We start from the raw sequence: 25,246 nt of genomic DNA on the forward strand, positions 1-25,246 counted from the left end.
AAGAAAACACCACTTCAGGATTGAAAGACATCCATTTATAACAGAGTTGCAAAGAAATTACTTTAGCCAGAGGGTGGTAAACCTATGGAATTTGTTGGCAAGAGTGGCTGTGGAGGCCAAGTCATTGGATGTATTTAAGGCAGAGATAGATATGTTCTTGATTAGCCAGGGTGTCAAAGGGTATGGGGAGAAGGCAGGGGAGAAGGGATGGCTGGAAGAATTGGATCAGCTCATGATTGAATAGTAGAGCAGATTCAATGGGCTGAATGGCCTACTTCTGCTCCTATATCTTTTGGTCTTACATAAAAAAAATTTCAATAAGAAATATATACAAAATAAATAAGTAGTGTAAAAGGAGGGCAAAATAATGAATTAGTGTTCATGGGTTCTTGGACCATTCAGAAATCTGATGATGGACTGCAAGAAACTATTCCTGAAACATGTGTCTTCAAGTTTCTGTACCTCCTTCTTTATGGTAGCAATGCAAAGAAGGCATGTCCTAGGTGGTGTAAGTCCTTAAAGATGGATTCTGCCTACTTGAAGCATCACTTTTTGAAGACGTGCTTGATGGTGTGGGTGCTCATGCCGGTGATGGAGTTGGCTGACTTTATAGCTTTTTGCAACTTTTTCTGATCTTGTTTTATGACACCACCATACCAGATGGTGATGCAACCTGCCTTTTACGGTACATCTGTAGAAATTTGCTAGAGTCTCTGGTGACATACCAAATCTTCTCAAACCTCTAGTCAAACCAAATGATACGCTAAGAATTGGTCTGTGTTCTTCTAACTTGCCCTTCCTGACGTCCACAATCAATTCCTTGGTCTTACTGACATTGAGTGCAAAGTTGTTGTGACACCACTCAGCCAGCTGATCCATCTTAAGCCTCCTAGTCGCTATCTGAAATTCTGTCAACAATAGATGTGTCATCAGCACATAGATAGTTGTTGATCTGTGCCTAGTCACACAGTCATGGGTGTGGATAGAGTATATCAGTGTGCTCACGCTTCCTTGAGGTGTGCCTGTGTTGATTGTCAGTGAAGAGGAGATGATATTACTGATCTGCACTGACTGTGGTCTCCCAATAAGGAGGTCAAGGGTCTTATTGCAGAGAGAGGTACAGAGGTCCAGGTTTTGGAGCTTGTTGATTAGAACTAGGGGGATCATTGTGTGGAACACTGAGCTGTAATCAGTAAACAGCAGCGTGGTGTAGGTATAATGATTGTCCAGGTGATCTGAGGCCAGGTGGAGAGGCAGGGCAATTGCATCTACTGTAGACCATTGTGGCGATACGCAAATTGCAGCAGGTCCAGGTCCTTGCTTCGACAGGAGTTGATTCCGGCCATGACCAACTTCTCAAAGCACTTCGTCACTGTAGATGTGTGAAAGTGGGCCACAGTCATTGAGGCACCCTGGACTTCTTGGGCACTGGTACGATTGTCACCCTTTTGAAGCAGGTGGGAACCTCTGACTGAAGTAGTGAGAGACTGAACACTCGCGCCAGTTGGTTGGCACAGGGCTTCAGTGTGGCACCATTAGGGCCCGAGTTCGTGTGAGGCTTCACCCTCTTGAAGGATGTTCTGACGTCAGCCTCTGAGACAGAAATCACAGGGTCAGCAGATGAGGCAGGGATTGGCACAGTTATAGTTTTATTCTCAGTTTCAAAGTGAACAGAAAAGACATTGAGCTCATCTGGGAGTGAAGTTTCGCAGCCATTCATGATGCTAGTTTTTGCTTGTAGGAAGGAAAGGCCCACAGACCCTGCCAGAGTTGACAAGTATCCGATCCGCCTCTAACCTCAATCACAATTGGTTTTTCTTTCACTCTTAAAGCAGCTTTCTGTAGGTTGGACTTAGACTTCCAGTACGTGTGCCTCCTCATCACCATCTGAGAATATGCCGAATACAGTTGTTTCTTTGGCGAATTTATAGATGATATTTGAGCTATGCCTAGCCGCAGAGTCATGGGTGTAGAGAGTAGAGCAGTGGACTAAGCACATATCCTTCAGGTACACCTACGTTAATTGTCAATGAGAGGGAGATATAATTTCTGATCCACACTGATTTCCGATGAGGAAGTCAAAGATCCAGTTGCAGAAGTATTAGTAGTGGAGACAATCTACAACTCGCGATGCCTACAACGTGCTCAAAAAGTCAGATCTAAACTTTACAGTCTGATACACCTCTACTCATCCTTCCTTGCTCTCTGGAGAACAACAGCAGCTGCACTAGGAATTAAAAATTTAAATTTGGAAGACATTTGGATTCCTTTGAGTATAAATCATTAGGGAATGATGTACTTGTGGTTTTAAAAACGACTAACAGATTCCATAGGGGAGATATCGAGCCAGTCCCACTTTAGGGAGGTCAGAGTAAGAACGTTGCGAATTGAGCAACACACACAAGATGCTGGAGGAACTCAGCAGGTCAAGGAGCATTTATGGAGAGGAATAAGTAGTCTACATTTCAGGCCAGGATCCTTCATCGGGACTGGAAAGAAGGGGGAAGAAGCCAGAATAAGAATGTGGGGGAGGGGACGGAGTACGAACCGGCAGGTTGTAGGTGAAGGGGAAGGTAGGTGGGAGTGTAGGGGATGAAGTGTGGAGCTGGGAGGTTGGAAGGCTTCTGTGATTGAGTATGTGCCTTCAAGAACATACCAGTCATACCCCAAACCAAAAGCCATGGATAAACCAGGAGATTCATTGTCTGCTGAAGGCTAGATCTGTGACAATCTCGACTGGTGATCCAGAACTGTACAAGAGATTCAGGTATGACTTACAGAAGGCTATTTTAAGAACGAAAAACAATTTTGATAGAGTTAAGAGATGGAATTGGATGTGCATCAGCTCTGACAGGGTTTGCAGGCCATTGCTTCCTACAAAGCAAAAAAATAACAATATGAATGTCTGTGATGCTTCACTCCCAGATGAGCTCAATGTCTTTGAAATGGAGAATAAAACTACACCTGTGCGAATCCCTGCAGCATCTGGTGACCCTGCGATCTCTGTCTTGGAGGCTGATGTCAGAACATCTTTCAAGAACTCAGATTAAAAATAATAGAGTAAATTTACAGTACTGTGCCAAATATTTAGAAACATACATATAGTTAGGGTGCCTAAGACTTATGCACAGTACTCTACAGTGTATTATGTCTTTCCAGTTACCAAATAACACTTAATACTATTGAACTAATACAAAGCTAAATATTCTTATTTCTGTTTCCCAACCAGCTTCCTATTTTAACTAATATACAGTACTGTGTAAACATCTTAGGCACACTAGCTATATATATATATATGTCTGAGACTTTTGCACTTTACTGTACCTATCCCCTCACCTGGCTTCACCAATCACCTTCTAGCTTGTATTCCTTCCCCTCCCCCATCTTCTTATTCTGGCCTTTTCCCCCTTCCTTTCCAGACCTAATGAAGGATCTCAGCCTAAAATGTCAACAGCTTATTCCTCTTCTTCGACACTGAGCATTTTGTTACGTGAGGCAAAGTCAATTTTTTTCTCATCTGCCTATATTTTTCCGTCATAAATCTTCAGCTTTCATGATTGCACCATTTCTGCAATATAAGTTCCCACTGGTATCTGCAACAAGTTTATACATTCAACCTATAAATATGTGGTTTTCCTTTTGGTGCTCCAGTTTCCTCCCACTTTCCAAAGACGTATGGGCTAGGAGGTTAATTGGATATATTAGTGTAACGACACCTCCATATGCCACTACTTTATCATTTCCTGTCAGAGTCACCTGATGTTGGGCACTCCTGTACCTAGTGTCATTTTATGTACCTACAATCAATTTATGTATTTAAGCTAATTTTATGTATTTATACTTATTGCATTTTTATTGGTATTATTGTGTTCTTTATCTTTTAGGGTGTTTTTTTCTGCTGCATCAGATCTGGAGTAACAATTATTTTGTTCTCCTTTACACTTGTGTGCTGGAAATTATATTAAACAATCTTGAATCCCAAGAACAGTCAATGTCTATTGCTCAGCTGTCAACCAATCCCTGGCTGACTTTTCCTGATTGGTAGTTGTACCTGTTAACATCTTAAATGTTCTTTATGACTGTTAAAATAGTCTTGCTCTGCTTGTGCTCTTGACTTTGGCAATGTGGTTTTGCTGAATAAAGGTTTATTTCAAGTTCTGGCTTGGTTTTGTCTCCAGGAAATGACATTAAGCAATCTCAAATCTTGAATTGGGCCAGAAGTGTTTGTTGCCATACTTGTCTCAAATAGATTTTTTTCAATGAATAATTGTAGTAATTGTTTGCAGAATTTAACTCATTTTATTTAGTGAGTTATTTAATGATGAGTTATTTAATAGTAGATTTTCCCCTTGGGTTTTAATATATTATGTGTTACTGATGTATTGTTATATTTTGTGAATTAGTAGCAAGAGCGGAAATGTGTTGGTAGTAATGTTTAATTAATTATCTGTAAATTGTGCTTCAAATACAGTGAAAACTCACTGTATAATTCAAATACAGCCACCAGAAATCATTTCTCCATCCTGCCTCACTGACACCAACCCCAAGTTCCATACAAGTACCAAGGTTCCATTCAAAAAGAGTTATAGTTTTAAGCAAAATCAGGATGAGGGAACATATCACTTCCATCCTAGTTACTCAGCATTGGCTTCCTGGATCTTTTAGAACTGATTTTAAAGTTCTCTTACTTGTTTTTAAAGCTCTTAATGGTCTGGGACCAGAGTACATCACTGAATCATTTTTGTTTTATAAGCTTGCTCAAGCTCTCAGGTCTTCTTCTACTGGTCTCTTAAATTTAAACAACCTCCCTCAAATGGTAGCAGGCAGGTCAGTTTTTTTTCTGAAATGCACTCTTAAATTCTGGAATTCAATACATAAAACTATAAGGCATACAGACACAGTTGACACTTTTAAACACCAGCTCAAAACCTATTTATTTAACTTTGCTTTTAACTAACATCTTTTTGTCTTTTATTTTCATATTTGCACTTTATCCTATTTTAAAACACTTTGAATTACATCATTTGTATGAAAAATGTTCTATAAATAGTTATTATTATTAACAGTGGTGTATTGTTTATTTTTTCTCAGCTCAAGCTGTTAAAACCTGAGGTGCCAGCATAGCCTAGCAACAATTACCCATGGCTATTCTAGTGGTGTTTAGTATCGTGGCCTTCTGAAGATTCAGATGGATATTGCTGTGTAGTCCAAGTTGTTTAATTGCTACTGTGTAGTGAGTTTGGGATGATACCAGTTGTAGATATTACTACTGGGGCAATATATACCCTGTTCATGTTCCATAGTCTTTCAATTTCCTCTTTTAATTCAACATATTTCTGGTGTTTTTCACTTGCAGATTTTTGCATATTGTGTGCATTTTAGAAAGGCTGTATCTATTAAGTAAGTTGTTCTTGCTTGTTTATCCTGTAATATTCTATCAGGATAATTATTATGGATCGTCCTATCTGTAACAATGGATCCGTTGGAATATAATTTGTATGACTCAGACTCTAAAACTGGGTCTGATTCATATTTATGATAAGGTATGGTGTCTTTTATGAGTTTTTATTTAAAGCAAGATTTTGTTGAATGAAGTTTGCCTCTTGACTGTGCCTGTGTAAGTAATCAGATTGAGTTAAACTGCTACAGGATCCTATAATGTATTGGATTGTTTCTGGTTTCCTTTGGCATTTTCTGTATCTATCACCTTAATTTTATTGGTCTTTTATTATGTATTTTTGATAATTTGATGATGATGATTATTATTTTTCTTATCATTCCTATGATTAGGTCAAGGATCAAGGATTAACTTTGTTTGCCAAACATGCTTACAAATATTAGGAATTTGCTGAGGTGTGTTGGTCAGCACATGACATGCAACGAGAAAAAAAACAACATTCAACAATTATAAATGATGTAGAATTATATAAAAATAAAGTTAGAAGTTAAAGAACTGATATGGAACAAAATGTACATAAATACATAAATACCAGCATGCATTTACAATGTAAACAGCATTATAAAAAGTGGTTTGAAGTGTTTACAGTGCAGTGATGGGGTAATAACTAGAAGAGGTTAATCAAAATGGTGGATCAGATTAACTGCCTGGGGGAAGAAACTTTGAAAATAGCATTGAGGTTTTGCTTTAATAACCCTATGGTGTCTTCCAGAAGGTACATTTTGGAAAAAGTAGTTTCCTGGGTGGGTCGTGTCCATAAAAATTTTTCCTACCTGCTTCTTTGTCCTGGACACATACAAATCATTAGGTATACTTAAGGCAGAGGTTAATAGAATCTTGATTAGTCAGTGCATGAAGGCAGGAGACTGGGGCTGAGGGAGATAATGAATCAGCCATGATGAAATGATGTAGCAGGTTTGATGGGCCAAATAGCCTACTTTTGTTCCTGTGCCTTATGGTCTAAGTGCTGTAGTGATGATGGACTGCAGCCAATGACATTTTTCAGTTGACCTAACAGTTTTCTGTTCTTTTCATACAATGTGAAGGGATACTGCTCCAAACCAGACAGTAACGGCTGATGTGAGGATGCTCTCTGCGATGGCAGTGTAGAATTGCACCAGTATTTTACCAAATGCCGCAAGAAGAATGGAGAGAGCTGAAGCCTGATGTTATGAATATTCTGTCCCCTTTACCAGATTTTTCTTTTCCATCTCATTCAACCCTCTGACACATTCCCTCTCATAAGCCAAGAGATGAGAATTTTAAGTTCCACCACAGCTATCAGGGTTCAGTATGGTAAAAATCAAACACAAGCCTAATTCCTTCAAAAATTATCGTTCCATTCTCAAATATCATCCTGTACATCTTTGGAAGCAAAAACACTCAAGCTTTTCCACCATGGTAGTTTTAAGGTTATTGGAGTATAGTCAGGATGTCAGAGGTGCTGTTTCATTTGTCTGTGTTCATGGGTATTCATGTATGGTTGAATGACGATTGAACTTGACTAAGAACTATGAGATGGGTTTTAACGCACAACATTGTAGGTGTGTGGAATGCCCTGCCAGGGTGGTGTAGAGGCAGTTGCGTTAGGAACATTTAACTATGGAGGATAGAGAGGTGGAGAGCCATGGGGAAGGGAAGGGTTGGATTGATCTTAGAGCAGGGTAAAAGGTTGGCACAACATTGCGGGCCGAAGGGCCTGTATTGTGCTGTAGTGTTCTATGTATTTGCTGTTTTGGATGCTCAGACATGAGAATTTTAAATTCAATTACAACTCTCCGAAGTTTCAGTGTGGTTAAAAGCAAATGGAGATATCGAGTCATAGAGACACACAGCACAGAAACAGGCTCTTTGACCCATCTAGTCCATGCCAAACCATTTAAACTGCCTACCCCATTGACCTGCATCTGGGACCATAACCCTCCATACCCCTCCGATCCATGCACCTATCCGAACCTTTCTTAAAAGCGTTGAAATTGAGCTCACATACACCACTCTTGCTGGCAGCTCATTCCACACTCTCTCAACCCAATTAGTGAAGAAGTTTCCCCTCTTGTTCCCCTTAACCGGCTGGTTGGCTGCCGGTTACCAGTGGTGTTCCACAGGGCTCCATGTTGGGGCCACTTCTTTTTACGTTGTATATCAACAATTTGGATTATGGAACAGATGGCTTTGTGGCTCAGTTTGCTGATGATACAAAGATAGGTGGAGGGGCTGGTAGTGCTGAGGAAACAGAGAGTCTGCAGAGAGACTTGGATAGATTGGGGGAATGGGCAAAGAAGTGGCAAATGAAATACCATGTTAGAAATTGTATGGTGATGCACTTTGGTAGAAGAAATAAATGGGCAGACTATTATTTAAATGGGAAGAGAATTCAAAGTTCTGAGATGCAACGGGACTTGGGAGTCCTCGTGCAGGATACCCTTAAGGTTAACCTCCAGGTTGAGTCAGTGGTGAAGAAGGCGAATGCAACGTTGGCATTGATTTCTAGAGGAAGAGAGTATAGAAGCAGGGATGTGATGTTGAGGCTCTATAAGGCACTGGTAAGACCTCACTTGGAATACTGTGTGCAGTTTTGGGATCTTTATTTAAGAAAGGATGTGCTGACATTGGAGAGGGTTCAGAGAAAATTCACTAGAATGATTCCGGGAATGAGAGGGTTAACATATGAGGAACATTTGACCGCTGTTGGACTGTACTCCTTGGAGTTTAGAAGAATGAGGGGGGACCTCATAGAAACATTTTGGATGTTGAAAGGCATGGACAGAGTGGATGTGGCAAAGCTGTTTCCCATGGTTGAGGAGTCTAGTACGAGAGGACATGACTTAAGGATTGAAGGGTGCCCATTCAGAAAAGAGATGCGGAGAAATTCTTTTAGCCAGAGGGTGGTGAATCTGTGGAATTTGTTGCCACAGGCGGCAGTGGAGACCAAGTCATTAGGTGTATTTAAAGCAGAGATTGATAGGTATCTGAGTAGCCAGGGCATCAACAGTTATGGTGAGAAGGCGAGGGAGTGGGACTAAATGGGAGAATGGATCAGCTTATGATAAAATGGCGGAGCAGACTCGACAGGCCGAATGGCTGACTTCTGCTCCTTTGTCTTATGGTCTTAAAACTTTTCATCTTTCACTCTTAACCCATGACCTCTAATTGTAGTCCCACCTAAACAGGAATCTGATTTCTTCAAAAAATGATTGATTGATCCTAGAATATCTTTCCATACATCTGTGGAAGCAAAAATAGTTAAATCACCAGTAGTAACCTTTACACAATGGTAATAGGACCACAGCACAGTCTCCCAAGCAGGATCCATGGACCACTCAGTTAATTGTAGAGGTTCATGGCATAAAAATGGTTCAGGATTCCTGGACTACAGATTTCTATGGATGGATGAGATAGGTTTGCTGATAGCTCATTCAAGAATAGACCGCTAGCCATTGTCTTCAGGATAGCAGAGAGGGCTAATTTTACCCTACACTTCAGCAGCCAGGAAGGCTCCACAATGGGTAGTGAAAATTGTCCAACACATCACTAACATCAAGGTCGTATATACAGAAAGGTGCTGGAAAAGGTCCAGGAACGTCATGAAGGATCCCACCCACCTGCTCATGAACTGTTTGTCCCATTCCCAGCAGGGTGGAGGCAACATGGCATCCACAGCCTGACCTCTGGATGCCAAAACAGGTGTTTTCCCCAACCAATAAAGCTGATCAACACCTCCACCCACTAACGTACCCGTCCACAGCCCTAATCCTCTTCTTCTTGGGCTCTTAGTTCCCAGTGGAGCATCAACTATTGATGACCTCCCATCTCCATCGTCCAAAGCCAATGTGTGGTTGGAGTTTATCAATATTTCTGTAATCCATTGTATCCACTCTACAGGGAATTGTCCTATACAGCTTCACCAGAACCCTGTTGTCTGGCCTTACCCATTTCCACCTCTCACACCAGTGACGCAGGGTTAGACTTTGAGAGGCCCACACTACCAACTACCACTACTTTCTTAATTTCCTGTCAGAGTCACCTTATGTACAGACGCTTCTGTGCCTAGTACAACCTTACGGACATGCGATCAATCTGTGTATGTGTTTTTTATTAATCTGTTATTCATTGGGTATTTTTGTGCTGCATCAGATGGTGAGCAATAATAATGTTGTTCTTGTTTTCCCTTGTGCACTGGAAATGACACGACACAGTCTTGTCCAGAGAGGGAGCCCTGAACTGTTTGTGAAGTGATTGCTCATTGTCAGAGCAAATTCAAACTCAATGTTATTGCTATATACACAAAAACACATGGAATGCTAGCATCATTTTACATCGCCAGTGATCACCCATTGGGGTTCATTGTCTGTAAGGAGCCTGTCCGTTCTCCCCATGGCCACGTAGTACCCTCCAGCTGCTCCTGTTTCCCCCCAATGGTCTAAAGTCGCATGGGTTAGGGGTGGGGTGAGTTGTGCATGTGCCAAGCTGGCTCAAGAAACGTGGCAACGCTTGAGGGCCTCCCCCAGTACAGTCCTTGCTGATTTGCTAAACGATGCATTTCACTGTATGTTTTGATGTACAAATAAAGCTAATTTCCAGATCTTTAAATATTCACGTGCATCCATCGGTGCAATGAAAAATTTGCAGCATCACCAAAGGCACACAGAGGGACAAATACATAGGAGAGGAGGAACAAGTGGAAGATTGTTTTCCAAGAAACAGCGTTAATATTTGTATTGCTGAAGATACAAACATAAGCCAATGAAACTGCAAGTTAATGTTGCAGCTCTATAAAATCCTGTTTAAACCACAGCTGGAATATTGTGTTCAGTTCCAGTCACCTCGTTATAGGAAGGATGTGGAAGCTTTAGAGAGGGTGCAGAGGAGATTTACCAGGGTGCTCCTGGATTAGAGAGCATGTGTTATGAGGATAGGTTCACTTCAATCACAGGACTCTGCAGAGAATGGAGTGGGCAGCCCAGTACATTTGTACATGTGAACTTCCCACTATTCAGGATGTTTACAAAGACAGTTGCGTAAAAAGGGCCCAAAGGATCATTGTGGTAGAGGCAGGTACATTAGGGACATTTAAGAGATACTTCAAAATGTCTCTTAGGAAAATGGAAAGGTATGTGGGAGGGAAGGGTAAGATTGATCTTGGAGTAGGTTAAAAGATCAGCACAACATCAACAATGGTACTGTACTGTACTGATCTATGTTCTAAATAGTTCACTAATGAGTAATGTTTACCCCAGCAAAGAGAAAGACTTCTTCAATATATCCTGGAAGGAAAAGAACTTCAGTTTCAGCCATTCAGGGTGATTTGAGTATCTCAGAAACTGTTGATCTCTTGCGATTTTCATGCACAACAGTGTACAGAGTTTACAGAGAATGGTGTGAAAGTTTTTTTTTAAAACCCTTTCTGTGGGCAAAATTGCCTTGTTAATGAGAGAGGTCAAAGAAGAATGGTCAGACTGGTTCAAGCTGTCAGGAAGTCAAATAACCACATGTTACGATTGTGGTGTGCAACAGAGTATCTCTGAATGCACAACACGTTGAGCCTTGAAGTGGAATATGCTATTAGAGTGGAAAATCATAAACATAAAAGATTCTGCAGATGCGGAAATCCAGAGCAAGACACAAATTGCTGGAAGAACTCAACAAGTTAGGCAGCTTCTATGGAAATGAACAGACCAACGCCCTTTATCAGGACAGCTGCAGAAGACCATGAGATATACTCAGTAGCCACTTCGTTACAGAAGGTACGTAATAAATGTCTGTCTACCACGTGAATATTCTGCATGACGTTGGGTGTTTTGTCAGCTTGCTCACAAATGAATTATCTTTAGTAGTCTGTTTTTGTTGTTTACTGTTCACCTCACTAACAGACCATCTAGTGTATCCTGAAGAAACCAAGGGGATGGGTCTACACTATGCCTTTCCATTTCCTGTCACTTTTTTCAGTTTATTTATTTATTCAGACACAGTGCCGAACAGGCCCTTCCGACCATTCAAGCCCAGCAACCTGCTGATTTAACCTTAATCAGGTCACAATTTACAATGAACTATTAAGCTCCATTTCCATCCATGCTGGGTTGAGCGTCGAGCTTGTAACTCGGCCTCGTAAAATCAAAATGCTATCAAAACAGAAGGTTGCCACCTGATGTGCCACAGAAGGGAACAACAATTAACGTGCTAACCAGTACATCTTTAGACTGTGAGAGGAAACCGGATCACCCGGAGAAAACCCACATGTTGCAGAAGGAAGCTGTGCAAGCTCCTTACTGAGGCATTTAAACTGAACTCCAAACTGCAGCACCCCGAGGTGTAAAGCATCATGCTAACAAAACTCCACATGAAGGTAAAAACGGGCTTGAAAAACGTGTCAGTATTTCAAATTTCTTTTTAAATGAAATATTTATTATGTTCAAATTAATGCATTTTCATCCACACTGTTCAGACATTCATTGTCAAAAATTTCTGTGATGCATTATTGATTACTAGTGCATCTAGTTTTTGTGTGCTTAATATAATAAGTGAAATTTTAAATTAAACATTTTCACTGCTACATGGTGCTCGTTAAACAAAGATGAATTTATGAAAACAAGGAGCCCTTCATATTCAGCTGCTTTCAATTCCAGGTTTTTATGTTGTTGATTAAAATCTCAGGTTATACGAGATCCCCTCTTGTCATGGCAACAGGATTCCTCTATTGACATTCTGAGCTCTCTACGCAACAGATGCAGGATTTAATACTCACATGAGGTGGGCTCATTATCTTGTTCAATGTTTCATCAGCACATCTTAGTGGGAGGTCTCACTGTTCCAGCAACATGGCTCTTTCACAGGACTGTGACCACAAGATAGTCTCCATTGGTTTGCTCAGCTCGAAGAGCCTATTCCTCACTGCATCTCTAAATAACTACAAGCTCCCTGTTCCACATTAGCTGTTGAGTGTGAAATGTTCAGTGGTGTCATCCAGAAGCCACAAGAATACAGATCAATAGAATATTCCAGCACTCTGCACGCCCTTTGACCAACAATGTCGTGCCAACCTTTTAACCTACTCTGAGATCAATCTAGCCCTTTGCTCTCATATTGCCCCTCATAAACTTTTCTCCCACGTGCCTATCTAAATGCCCCTAATGAACCTACCTCTATCACCACCCCTGGCAGGGACATTCCATGCACCACTACTCTCTGTGTAAAAAAACTTTTGATATTTCCCTGAAACTTTCCTCTAATCACCCTAAAATTAATCCCCCTTGTTTCAGACATTACCGCCCTGGAAAAAAAAGTCTCTAGCTGTCCACTCATTCTCTGTCTCTTATCATCTTGTAATCAAGTCTCCTCTTATCCTCCTCCACTCCTAGCTCACTCAACCTATAAGACATAAGACATGCTCTTTAATTCAGGTAGCATTCTGGTCAATCTCCTTCTCATCCTCTCTAAAGCTCCCACATTGTTCCTGTTACAGAGTGTGAGGAACTGAACACAGTATTCCAATTGTGGTCTAAGCAGGGTTTTGGAGAAATGGACAGGAAGGATGATTTACACAGAGGGTGGTGGGTGTGAGGAATGACTCTCCAGGGGCGGTGGTAGAGGCAGATACATTATGGCCACTTAAGAGATACTTAGATAAGCATATGGATGATAGAAAAATAGAGGGCCATGTGGGAGGGAAGGGTTAGATTGGTCTTGGAGTAGGTTAGAAGGTAAGCACAACTTTGTGGGCTGAAGGGCCTGTACTATGCTGTAATATTTTATTTCACAAAATGCTGGAGGAGCTCAGCAGGTCAGGTAGTATCAATAGAAATTAATAAACAGTCAGTATTTTCCTTCATTTCCATAGATGCTCCCTGACCTGCTGAGTTCCTCCAGCATTTTGTGTGTGCTGCTCTGGATTTCCAGAACCTGCAGATTTTCTCTTGTTTACGTTCCATGTTCTATGTTTTATGCAGCTGCAATAGTATTTCTATTGGAGGTGGAGTGGAGATATGTCCCTGCCAAACGAGACGGACGGTTCCTCTCTTGGCCTGCAGGTCACCCATGGGCAAGGTGTAGCACCTGCTTAGCAGGGTCATGTGAAGGCATGGAAGTAGGTGGTAGATGGCATGAGCAGCCGGTGCAGATCACAAGTCCTAGTTATGCGACAACTGACACCAAGCAGACAATCTCTGAAGAGTATTGAGAATAACTGGGGTCACCCGTCTTGTCAAGACACTGCCTAGAAGAAGACAATGGCAAGCCACTTCTGCAGAAAAATTTGCCAAGAACAGTCATGGAAAGACCATGATCAAACTGGCACATAATGACAATGATGAATGTCAACTCACAGCTTTATTGTGTCAGTTTGAACTACTTTTCATAAACCAGGGATGTATTTGAAATCAAAATGTTAATTTGAGCACCTGCTATTGGAAGTGCAAGTTTAAGGTGAATGAATTAATAGCTACCTGAGGTTGGAGGGTCTGCATAATTGTGGCACGAGAGTTACATGTTTGTATTCAAAGCAATGTGAAGTTTGGAGAACCTGTAATTAGACGAGTTGTGCTGAAGGCAGCGTTAGTCAGAACTGACTACATAATGAGGTCAAAGTGGCTGGGCACTGGAAAGGTGGGGTTGAACTGACTATGCTAATGGAAAAAGGACATTTTCATGTCAGTAATAAGGCCACTAATGGTCAGAGTATTTGTGATAAGGGCAATGCTTATTAACAAACTGTATGATGAAGTGATGCAAATATGAGGCAGGAGCAAGCCCTTCCCCGCATGTAGACAATTGCAATCATGGATTCCAACATCCCCCACCAGAGGGGAAATTGAGACAATTTATGTCTCTAGCACCATCTTGTGGCAGATTTAGGATCAGATTTTGTATCACTGATGGATATTTTGCAATTAAAAATACTGTATACTAGGGACTGAGAATCAGAACCAATTTTAATATCACTGGCATATGTTGTTTTTTGGTGGCAGTACATTACAATAATAAAAAAGCTATAAATTACAGTAACTGTATATTTTTTAAAAACTAGTAAGTACAAAAAGAGAGGAAATAGTAGTGAGGTAGTTTATGTGGGTTCATTATCCGTTCAGAAATCTGATGGCGGAGAAGAAGCTGTTCCTGAAATGTTGAGTGTGTCTTCAAGCCCCTGTACCTCCTCCCTGACGAGAAGATGGCCTATCCTGGGTGATGGGGGTCTTAACGATCGATGCAGTATTCTTGAGCCATCGCCTTTTGAAAGAGTCCTGGATGCTGAGGTTGGAACTGGCTGAGTTTACAACTTTCTGCAGCTTTTTTCTGATCCTGTGCAGCGGCTCCTACATAGCAGACCGTGATGCAACCTGTATAAATTTGTGAGAGTCCTAATGAGGTATAGCCACTGTCGTGACTTCTTCGTAATTGCATCAATATATTGGAGCTAGATATATATGAACCTGTAAATATACGGGGACTAAACCATATGTGGTTAACACAGGCCAAACATGAGATAAAGGAAATAGTGAGGGGATTGTTACCTGGTTTTAGTAAAAGAGCTCTGAATCTGAGAATTCCAGATTCAAAATAGTTTAATGTCATTTCCAGTGCACAAGCGTAAAGACGAATGAAATAATTGTTGCTCCAGATCCAAAGCAGCAGAAAGTGACACTGGGTACATCAGTGTTTGTAGTAGTTGGGAAATTATTGCAATACACAAATTCGGTCCATTTTGTCAACTGTTAACAATAATTATTGCCACAGAAGCTCTCTTCCCAACATTACAGACATTTACATGATACACTGCATCCGCAAGGCAAACAGCATTATGAAGGACCCCACACTCACCCCTCATACAAACTCTTCTCCCTCCTGCCATCTGGGAAAAGGCACCAAAACATTCGGGCTCTCATGACCAGACTGTGCAACAGTTTCTTCCCCCAAGCTATCAGACTCCTCAATACCCAGAGCCTGGACTGACACCTTACTGCCCTATTGTCTTGTTTATTATTTATTAGAATGCCTGCACTGTTTTGTGCACTTTTTGCAGTCCTGGGTAGGTCTGTAGTCTAGAGTAGTTTTTTTTTCTCTGTGTTGTTTTTTATGTAGTTCAATATACTGTGTCATGTAAACCATGGTTCTGAAAAAATGTTGACTCATTTTTACTATGCACTGTACCAGCAGTTATGGTCAAAATGACAATAAGAGTGACTTGACTTGACTTAAGAATCAGGTTTAGTATCACTGACATATCCCAACATTGCAAATAGTTTTAACAAGTCACTTTATCTGTAGACATCATTAGATATTGCTCCAAAGTTACTATTGTTACGAAGCCCCGTAACTGGGTCACTTACCAGCAAAGATAGAGAGGTCCGTTGAAGTCTAATGGTACTATTTTTAAAAGTATTTATTGATAAAGGGGCACAAAAATGAGATTAATGCAAACATACAGATAATATACGTCGTCAATACTAAATCTAAAAGCACGGGTATAATAATAACCAATAAGAAATAGCTCTATCGTTGTCTAGGGGATAATGTATAAAATATAAAAGTCACTGTTAGTTCGTTCAAGCTGCAGCGTTTTGGGTTTTAGAGAGAGATGGTTAAACTTGCCCAGGTCTTTTATGATGCCAATCCTTTGAGTCGGGGGAGTTGATTTCCCCGTTGTTAGCTAAAAGCCGTTTTCCGTGGTACCAGCCACCAGTCCCAGGCAAAGGAACTGAACACACGTGGCCTCCTTCAAATGGTTTCCCGCTAGTGTTTCTTCTGGTGTGTCTGAGGGGCTGTTCCCACAGACCCTCTTTTATCCTGACTCGCAGGGTCGTAGATGTCAATCAGGTTGGGGGTGATGCAATCTCTCCCTCAACCAGCCCACTTTGCCTGAGGGCTTCCACGTTGTACAGTCTCCATTCCACAAATTCGCCTTCCGGAGACAATGGCCATGTCCCATAGCTTTACATCGCCGGGGGAGCGAGACATTCCGCACGTCTCTCTCTCATTTCCTGGGCCCCCTGACCCAACCCAACAGTGATCTTGCGATTCTCACAAAGGAGAGGGCTGCAGGCATAACACTATCAAAACATTTCTCCTTTCTATCACAATATGTACTTGAATGTACCTATTGTGTATGGTTGAAATGTTTTCTATAACAGGTTTTTATTTTAAAACATTAATATATTGGTATAAATAGAGACAGATTTTGCTTCCTGAATACCTTTAGGTGTATGTTTTGAATTTTGGGCTACTGATCATGAAAATCACCATGAAATTTCCCTATCACACACCATTTTTAATAAACTTATGTTCATTATTTCAATTCATAATTCGTCAATTAAAATGTTGCCTACAATGTAAGCTGGAAAGTTTCCTATCTCATCTAGGCATGCTTGGGCAGCATGGCTATTGCATGGCAGGACAGGTTTTAGTAATAATTATTGGGTGCAGGACTGTAAGGATGGAATTTGCTATCACCAGGCACAAAAATTTTAAGAAGGATTTTGATATTTGAGACAGATGCTTCCCAGAATAACTAATGCCAAGATTAAGGAAAACATTTTTGCTGGACCACAAATCAAAGAGGTCATCAATGACAGGCACTTTGAAGAATTTCTAGTGGGACCAGAGAAAATCACATGGAAGGCATTCAAGGAAATTGTTGAAATTTTTCTCAGCATCAAACCACATGCAGCTGGTTGAAAGCATGCTTCAAGCACATAAAACCATGAAATGCAACATGTCACTAAAGATTCATTTTCTGCATTCCCACATATACTTCTTCCCTGCCAATCTTGGTGCTGTTAATAACAAGCGTGGTGTAAGGTTTCACCAGGACATTGCGGTCATGGGGAAAAGATACCAGGGCAACTGGAATCCATCAATGCTGGCGAATTATTGTTGGACACTTAAGCGAGAAGTCTCAGACATTGATTACAAAATGAAAATCATTAACAAAATATTTTTAACTTAGTTGAACTATTGCAAAGCATCAGCAGCACTATGCAATTAAACACATTACATTCAATAAAAGTTAATTTGTTACTTTTACATGATTCAAGTAGTCTGAAATTATATTTGTGTCCATCTTCCAGCAGTCTATCATAAACAAAAAAAATTCTGTTGAAGCAACACTTTTGAAAAAATTTGTTGTCCAGAGTAATCTGCTGGGGCTATAAAGATGTGCATCGAAACATACAGTGAAATGTGTTAACAACCAACAGACTCAAGGATGGGCAGGGGGCAGCCCACATTCCGGCCACAACATAGCATTTCCACAATGCTCAGCAGAACACCACAGGACACAACAAGGAATAAAGCAGTGATTCGCAAAACAATCCTACGTTCCTTCCTCCCGCAGCCTGCATTTTTTGGCCTCCAGCCTCCAGCAAACCTGGATTCTGACTTGTATTCAGGCGTCAGCACACAGACATTGGGCCTTCACCTACTGCCGCGGACTCACAGAGATTCACAGAAGCAGAGCTCTGGCCAGTGAGCCCTCACTTCTGGGTTTCTGATTCTACCCTTGGACCTCGATCCTCGGCCTCAAGCTCCAGACTCATTGATGGCGTGACCCTGAGTACTGGGCTTCAAATGCCAATCTCACCAATTCGTCAACCCAGACAGTAATTGGACCACATTCATGTGACAATACAGAGTAGGAATTAAGTGAATTATGATTAGAAGGGATCAGTTTAGTTCACCATTTGATTACTAATCTACTTGATTTGGCATAGCATTATGGGCTGAAGGGCCTGTTCTGGTGTTGTATTGTTCTATGCTTTGTGTTGTTAAATAGGATCTTCTAAAAGATTTATTTAGCATGGAATAGACTTTTCCAGCCCTTCGAGCAGCACTGCCTAACAAACCCTGACAAACCCCAAGAGAATCTCAGCCTAATCCCAGGGCAATTAACAATAACCAATTAACCTACTAACCAGTATGTCTTTGGACTGTGGGAGGTAACTAGAGCACCCGGAGAAAACCTTCACACCCCACAGGGAGGACATACAAACTCCTCACAGAGGATGCCAGGATTGAACTGTGAACTCCAGTGCCCTGAGTGGCCCTAAACGCTGCGCTATCACAAATCCTTTTGGAAGTACTTCTGTGTTAAATCTGCTACGTACTCTGCATTCTGCTGTTGTTGGCATGAATGTTGTCACTGATAAATTTCACAAAGTGATCCAGCCAGTTGGAAGTCTTTTATGAGACAATGAAAACAGAAGAATAAAGCAAAGTGAGGCATTGCTACAAGAAAGAAGAAAACAGTTAACAAATAGCAAATGGTTTGACAAAGTCAGTTAGTATTGTATTGATTTATTAAATTGAGATACAGAGTGGAACAGGCTCTTCAGGCCCTTTGAGACATGCCACTCAACAATCCTCCAATTTAACCCTCGCCTAATCACGGGACAAGTTACAATGACCTTTAGACTGTGAGAGGAAACCAGAGCAATTGGAGGAAATCCATGCTGTCACAGGGAGGATGTACAGGCAGATTTGGGAACTGAACCTGGTCGCATTGTGCTAACCACTACACAACCGTGCCAACCCAAGCTCAAGCTGAAAAAGCTCCAGCCTTAGATTTATTTCTATTTCTATTTTTTTCTGACAATATTGCAATGAAAGGAAGATTGTCCCCTGACTAGGTAAGGATTAAATCAGGGGATTTTTGGGTGGCACAGCTCGAAACACCAGGCGAGCCAGTTCCACACTCTATCTAAATAAATAAAAAAAGTATATATGGTATAATACAACAAATGCTATTGTACACTAATAGTCACAAAACATAGAACAGTACAGCACAGGCACGGGTTCCCTTGGCCCACAATGTTGTGCCAAACCAATTAAATTAGTAATGAAATGGCTAATTAAACTAATCTCATCTGCCTGTACAATGTTTATATCCTTCCATTTTCCTCACATTCATGTGTCTATCTAAAATTCTCCTGAATGTCTGTAATGTATCTGCCTCTACCACCACCCCAGGCAGCGCATTTCAGGCACCCATCACTCTGTGTAAAAACTTGCCCCTCACATCTCATCTGAAATTACCCCCTCTCACCATAAATACGTGCCCTCTGGTATCAAGCATTTCTACCCTGGGAAAAAGATACTGTCTGTCTCTCTGTTGATGCCTCTGATGATCTTATAAACCTCTATCAGATCTCTTCTCAGCCTCTGGGGCTCCAGAGAAAACAGTCCATTTGTTCAATTTCTCATAATAGCACATGCCTTCTAATCTAGTTTAGAAGTTTACAATACAGAAACAGGCCTTTCAGCCCATCTAATCAATGCCAAACTGTTGTTCTGCCTAGTCCTATTGACCACATATGGACCATAGCCCTCCATGCCCCTGCCATCCGTATGCTTATCCAAACCCCTCTTAAATGTTGCAATGGTACCAGCATTCACCACCTCTGCTGGCAGCTCAGTCCACACTATTACCACCATCTGCGTGAAAAGGTTCCCCTTAAATATTTCACACTTCATCCTTAAGGTACTGTATGACCTCCAGTTCTAGTTTCACCCAACCTCAGTGGAAAAATCCTGCTTGCCTTTACCCTATTATACCCCTCATAATTTTGAATACCTCTACCAAATCTCCCCTCAATCTCCTACACTCCAGGGAATAAAGTCCTAACCTATTCAATCTTTCCTTATAACTCAGGTCCTCAATTCCCAGTAATATCCTCATAATTTTTCTCTGTACTCTTTCAATCTTATTAATATCTTTCCTGTAGGTAGGTGACCAAAACTAGACACAATACTCCAAATTTGGTGTCTTACTATTCACTGTGTAAGTCCTATTTTAGTTTGTCCTCCCAAAGTGAAACATCTTACACTAAACTGTATCAGGCTCCGAAGCATTCGGGCTCTTACGACCAGACCATGTAACAGTTTCTTCCCCCAAGCTATCAGACTCCTCAATACCCGAAGCCTGGACTGACACCTTGCCCTACTGTCCTGTTAATTATTTATTGTAATGCCGGTACTGTTTTTGTGCATTTTATGCAGTCCAGTGCTGGTCTGTAGTCTAGTATAGCTTTCTCTGTGTCGTTTTTTTTTATTACGTAGTTCAGTCTAGTTTTTTGTACTGTGTCATGTAAACCATGGTCCTGAAAAACATTGTTTCATTTTTACTATACACTGTACCAGTGGTTATGGTCGAAATGACAATAAAAGTTGACTTGACTTGACTTGATCTGTCATTTCTCAGCCCATTTTTCCACTGGTCAAGATCCTGCTGCAAGTTTTGATAATCTTTCCTCACTGTGCCTACACCCAAATCTCGGTGTCATCACAAATCTGTTGATCCAGTTAGCCTCATTATTATCCAGCTCTTTGATATAGATGGCAAACAACAAGGACCCAGCACCAATCCCTGTGGAACACCACTATCACAGGCCTCCAGTTAGAGGGGAAACCATCTACTTCCACCCTCTGGTTTCTTGCACAAAGTCAATGTCTAATCCAATTTACTACCTCATGCTGACTGCCAAGCAACTGAAACGTCTTGACCAGCTTCCATGCTGAACTTCATCAAAGGCCTTGCTGAAGTGCATGTAAACAACATCCACTGCTTTGTTTTCATCAACTTTCTTTTAAGGTCGGTTAAACATGAACTACCATACAGAAAATCATCTTGACTATCTAAATCAGGCCGTCTCTATCCAAATACATGTACACTCAGTAACTATCAAGTGTATGTTCATGGTCTTCTGTTGCTGTAGCCCATCCATGTCAAGGGTCGACATATCATGCATTCAGAGATGCTCTTCTGCACACCACTGTTGTTACGTGTGGTTATCTGAGTTACTGTCATCTTCCTGTCAGCTTGAACCAGTCTGGCCAATCTCCTCTGGTCTCTCTAAATAACAAGGAGTTTTCACCCGCTGAACTCCCACTCACTAGATGTTTCTTTTGTTTGTCACACCATTCCCTGTAAACTCTAGAGACTATTGTGCATGAAAATCCCAGAAGATCCACGGTTTCTGCAATGCTCAAACCATCCTGTCTGATCACATTTCTTCCCCATTCTGATGTTTGGCCTGAAAAACAACTAAACCCCTGGACCATGTCTTCATGCTTGTATCCATTGAGTTGCTGCTGCATGATTGGCTGATTAGATATTTGCATTAAAAGGAAGGTGTACTGGTGTAATAAAGTGGATGCAATGTGTATACCTGGTTCTTTAGAATACCTTCTAATAATTTACCCTCAACTGACATCAGATGCTCTGGCCTATAATTTCCTAGCTTACTCTTAGTAATTTAATGCTTATTCTGAGTAAATTTAGTTTTGGTTAAAGCTGATGAAGTCATTTGTGGCAGAGTATCAATCTGATAAGAGACTTTATTATATTGATAAACTGCCAAATTTAGGTCAACTTATATCCAACAAAAACGTTAACTGATGATAGAGGATGTTGCTCAGCTTAATAGTAATTATATTCAAAGAATCTTTATTCTTGACAAGGAAAAAAATTACTCTTATAGAGAGCTTTAGATCTCTACAAAGTGCATCATGATTAATTAATTACTTCTGAAATGTAATGCTGCAGCTGAATACTTTTTCAGCTCTATAAAGCCCTGGTTAAACGCACTTGGAGAATTCAGTTGGAGTGTTCAATTCTGGTCGCCTCATTATAGGAAGGATGTGGAAGCATTAGACAGGGTGCAGAGAAGAGATGCCAGGTGCTGCCTGGATTAGAGAGGGTGCAGAGGAGATTTATCAGGATGCTGTCTGGATTAGAGAGGGTGCAGAGGAGATTTACCAGGATGCTGCCTGGATTAGAGAGGGTGCAGAGGAGATTTACCAGGATGCTGCCTGGATTAGAGAGGGTGCAGAGGAGATTTACCAGGATTAGAGAGCATGCCTTATGAGGCAAACTTGAGCGAGCTGGGCTTTTTCTTTTTCTTTGGAATGATGGAGAATGAGAGGCAACTTGATAGATGACAAGTGGCATAGGATGAGTGGAGACCCAGAAACTTTTAAGCAGGGTGTAAGTGGCTAATAAGGGGGGGGGCATAATTTTAATGTGATTGGTGGAAAGTATAAGGGGAATGCCGGAAGTAGGATTTTCCACAGAGAGTGGTGGGTGTGTGGAATTCATTGCCAAATTTGGTGCCAGAAACATGTAAGAGACTCTTAGACAGGGTGAATGAAATGTGGAGAGTTATGTGGGTACAGGAACTTAGGTCCCACAGCACAGGGTTCAAGAACAGTTATTACCCATCAACCATCAGGCTTGAATCAAAGGAGATAACTTCACTCATGTCAACGCTAAATTGATACTACAACCTACAGACTCACCTTCAAGGACTTAACTAAATTATATATGTATGCCTCTTTCTTGCAGGCATTTACAGGAAAATAAATTAGAATGCGGTAGAATTTATGAAAACTATACACAAAGACTGACAAACAAACAATATGCAAAAGAAGACAAATTGTTATATTTTTTCTCTGGTCCTACTGAAAGGTTTCAGCCCAAAACGTTAACTGTACTTTTTTCCACAGATGCTGCCTGACCTGCTGAGTTCCTCCAGCACTTTGTGTGTGTTGCTTGGATTTCCAGCATCTGCAAATTTTCACTTGTTTGAAATAGTGTAAATGTTTATGATACGCAAATATATATGCAAGATTCAAGATTCAAAATTGTTTTCCAGTACACAAGTGAAAGGAGAATTAAATTGTTATTCCAGATCTGACACCCATGCAAAAAAACACAAAAGATAAAGAACACAATAATAAAAATAGTAATAATAATAATAATAATAATAAAAAATAGAGGCACAGCAGCGCCTCTACTTCCTTAGGAGTTTGGGAAGATTCAGCAAAACAATCAAAACTTTGACAAACTTCTATAGATTTATAGTGGAGAGTATATTGACTGGCTGCATCAGAGCCTGGTATGGAAACACCAATGCCCTGGAACGGAAAATCCTACAAAGAATAGTAGATATGGCCCAGACCATCACAGGTAAAGCTCTCCCCACAATTGAGCACTTTTACACAGAGAATTGTCACAGAAAAGCAGCACCCATCGTCAAGGACCCACCACCCAGGTTATACTCTCTTCTCACTATTGCCATCAGGAACAGAAGCCTCAGGACTCACACCAGCAGATTCAGGAACGGTTATTACCCTTCAACCTTCAAGCACTTGAACCAAAGGGGATAACTTCACTAAACTTCACTCACCCCATCATTGAACTGTTCCCACAGCCTATGGACTCACATTCAAGGACACTTTGTCTCATGTTCTCAATATTTATTACTTTTTGTCGCAGCTCAAGCTAGTAAAACCTAAGGTATAGGCATAGGCAAGCACGCTAATTTGTCAATTGCTAGGAATTTTCAGACTTTTATAGTGGCACTTAGTACTATGACTTTCTGAAGATTTCCATAGGTATTACAGTATAGCCTTAACTGTGTAGTGACTGTGGGGTGATACCAGTTGTAGTTATTACTACTAGACCAATATATACCCTGTTCATATTCCATAGTCTTTCAATTTCCTCTTTTAATTCAGCATATTGCTGGTGCTTTTCATTTACTGACTTCTGTAAGTTATTAGTGTTTAAATGGCTATATCTATTAAATAAGCTGCTCTTGTTTGTTTGTCCTGTAATATTTTATCCATATGGTTATTATGGATTGTCCTATCTGTAATAACTGATCAGTCATAATATAATTTATGGTACACTGACTCGAAAACTGATCAGGCTTGTATTTATAGTAAGTTATGATTTCATTTTTAAGTTTTAAGGCAAAGTTTTGATGAAGGATGTTTGTCACTTGATTGTGCCTCTGTAAGTAATCAGATTGAGTTAAACTGCTACAGGATCCTCTTGTCATGTTCTGGATCGGTTCCCCTTTAAAGTTAGTTAGGTTGCAATCCGGACCATTGACGCCTTGTTCCCTTCTAATTCCGTTTCACGTGTCCCTTGAGCTTGGCAATCATGGTAATCTACCCTCGACCCGAACCGGCAGCTTATAAGCCCCCGGCTTTAGCCGTTCGGGGCAAGAGTGTTAAGAAGCCGTCGCAAGTCACCGCCACTGCTACGACAAGCCAAGAGTGATCCAGCCCACATCAGAGTACCAGCAATTCACCTTCCATCACCAGAGTGGCCCAGCCCACATCAGAGTACCAGCAATTCACCTTCCGTCACCAGAGTGACCCAGCCCGCATCGGAGTACCAGCAATTCACCTTCCGTTGCCAGAGTGATCCAGCCCACATCGGAGTACCAGCAATTCACCTTCCGTCACCAGAGTGACCCAGCCCGCATCGGAGTACCAGCAATTCACCTTCCATCACCAGAGTGACCCAGCCCACATCGGAGTACCAGCAATTCACCTTCCATCACCAGAGTGACCCAGCCCACATCGGAGTACCAGCAATTCACCTTCCGTCACCAGAGTGACCCAGCCCGCATCGGAGTACCAGCAATTCACCTTCCATCACCAGAGTGACCCAGCCCGCATCGGAGTACCAGCAATTCACCTTCCGTCACCAGAGTGACCCAGCCCGCATCGGAGTACCAGCAATTCACCTTCCGTCACCAGAGTGACCCAGCCCGCATCGGAGTACCAGCAATTCACCTTCCGTCACCAGAGTGACCCAGCCCGCATCGGAGTACCAGCAATTCACCTTCCGTCACCAGAGTGACCCAGCCCGCATCGGAGTACCAGCAATTCACCTTCCGTCACCAGAGTGACCCAGCCCGCATCGGAGTACCAGCAATTCACCTTCCGTCACCAGAGTGACCCAGCCCGCATCGGAGTACCAGCAATTCACCTTCCGTCACCAGAGTGATC

Source organism: Hypanus sabinus, chromosome 14, assembly GCF_030144855.1.
Source record: "Hypanus sabinus isolate sHypSab1 chromosome 14, sHypSab1.hap1, whole genome shotgun sequence".
Lineage (NCBI taxonomy): Eukaryota > Metazoa > Chordata > Chondrichthyes > Myliobatiformes > Dasyatidae > Hypanus > Hypanus sabinus.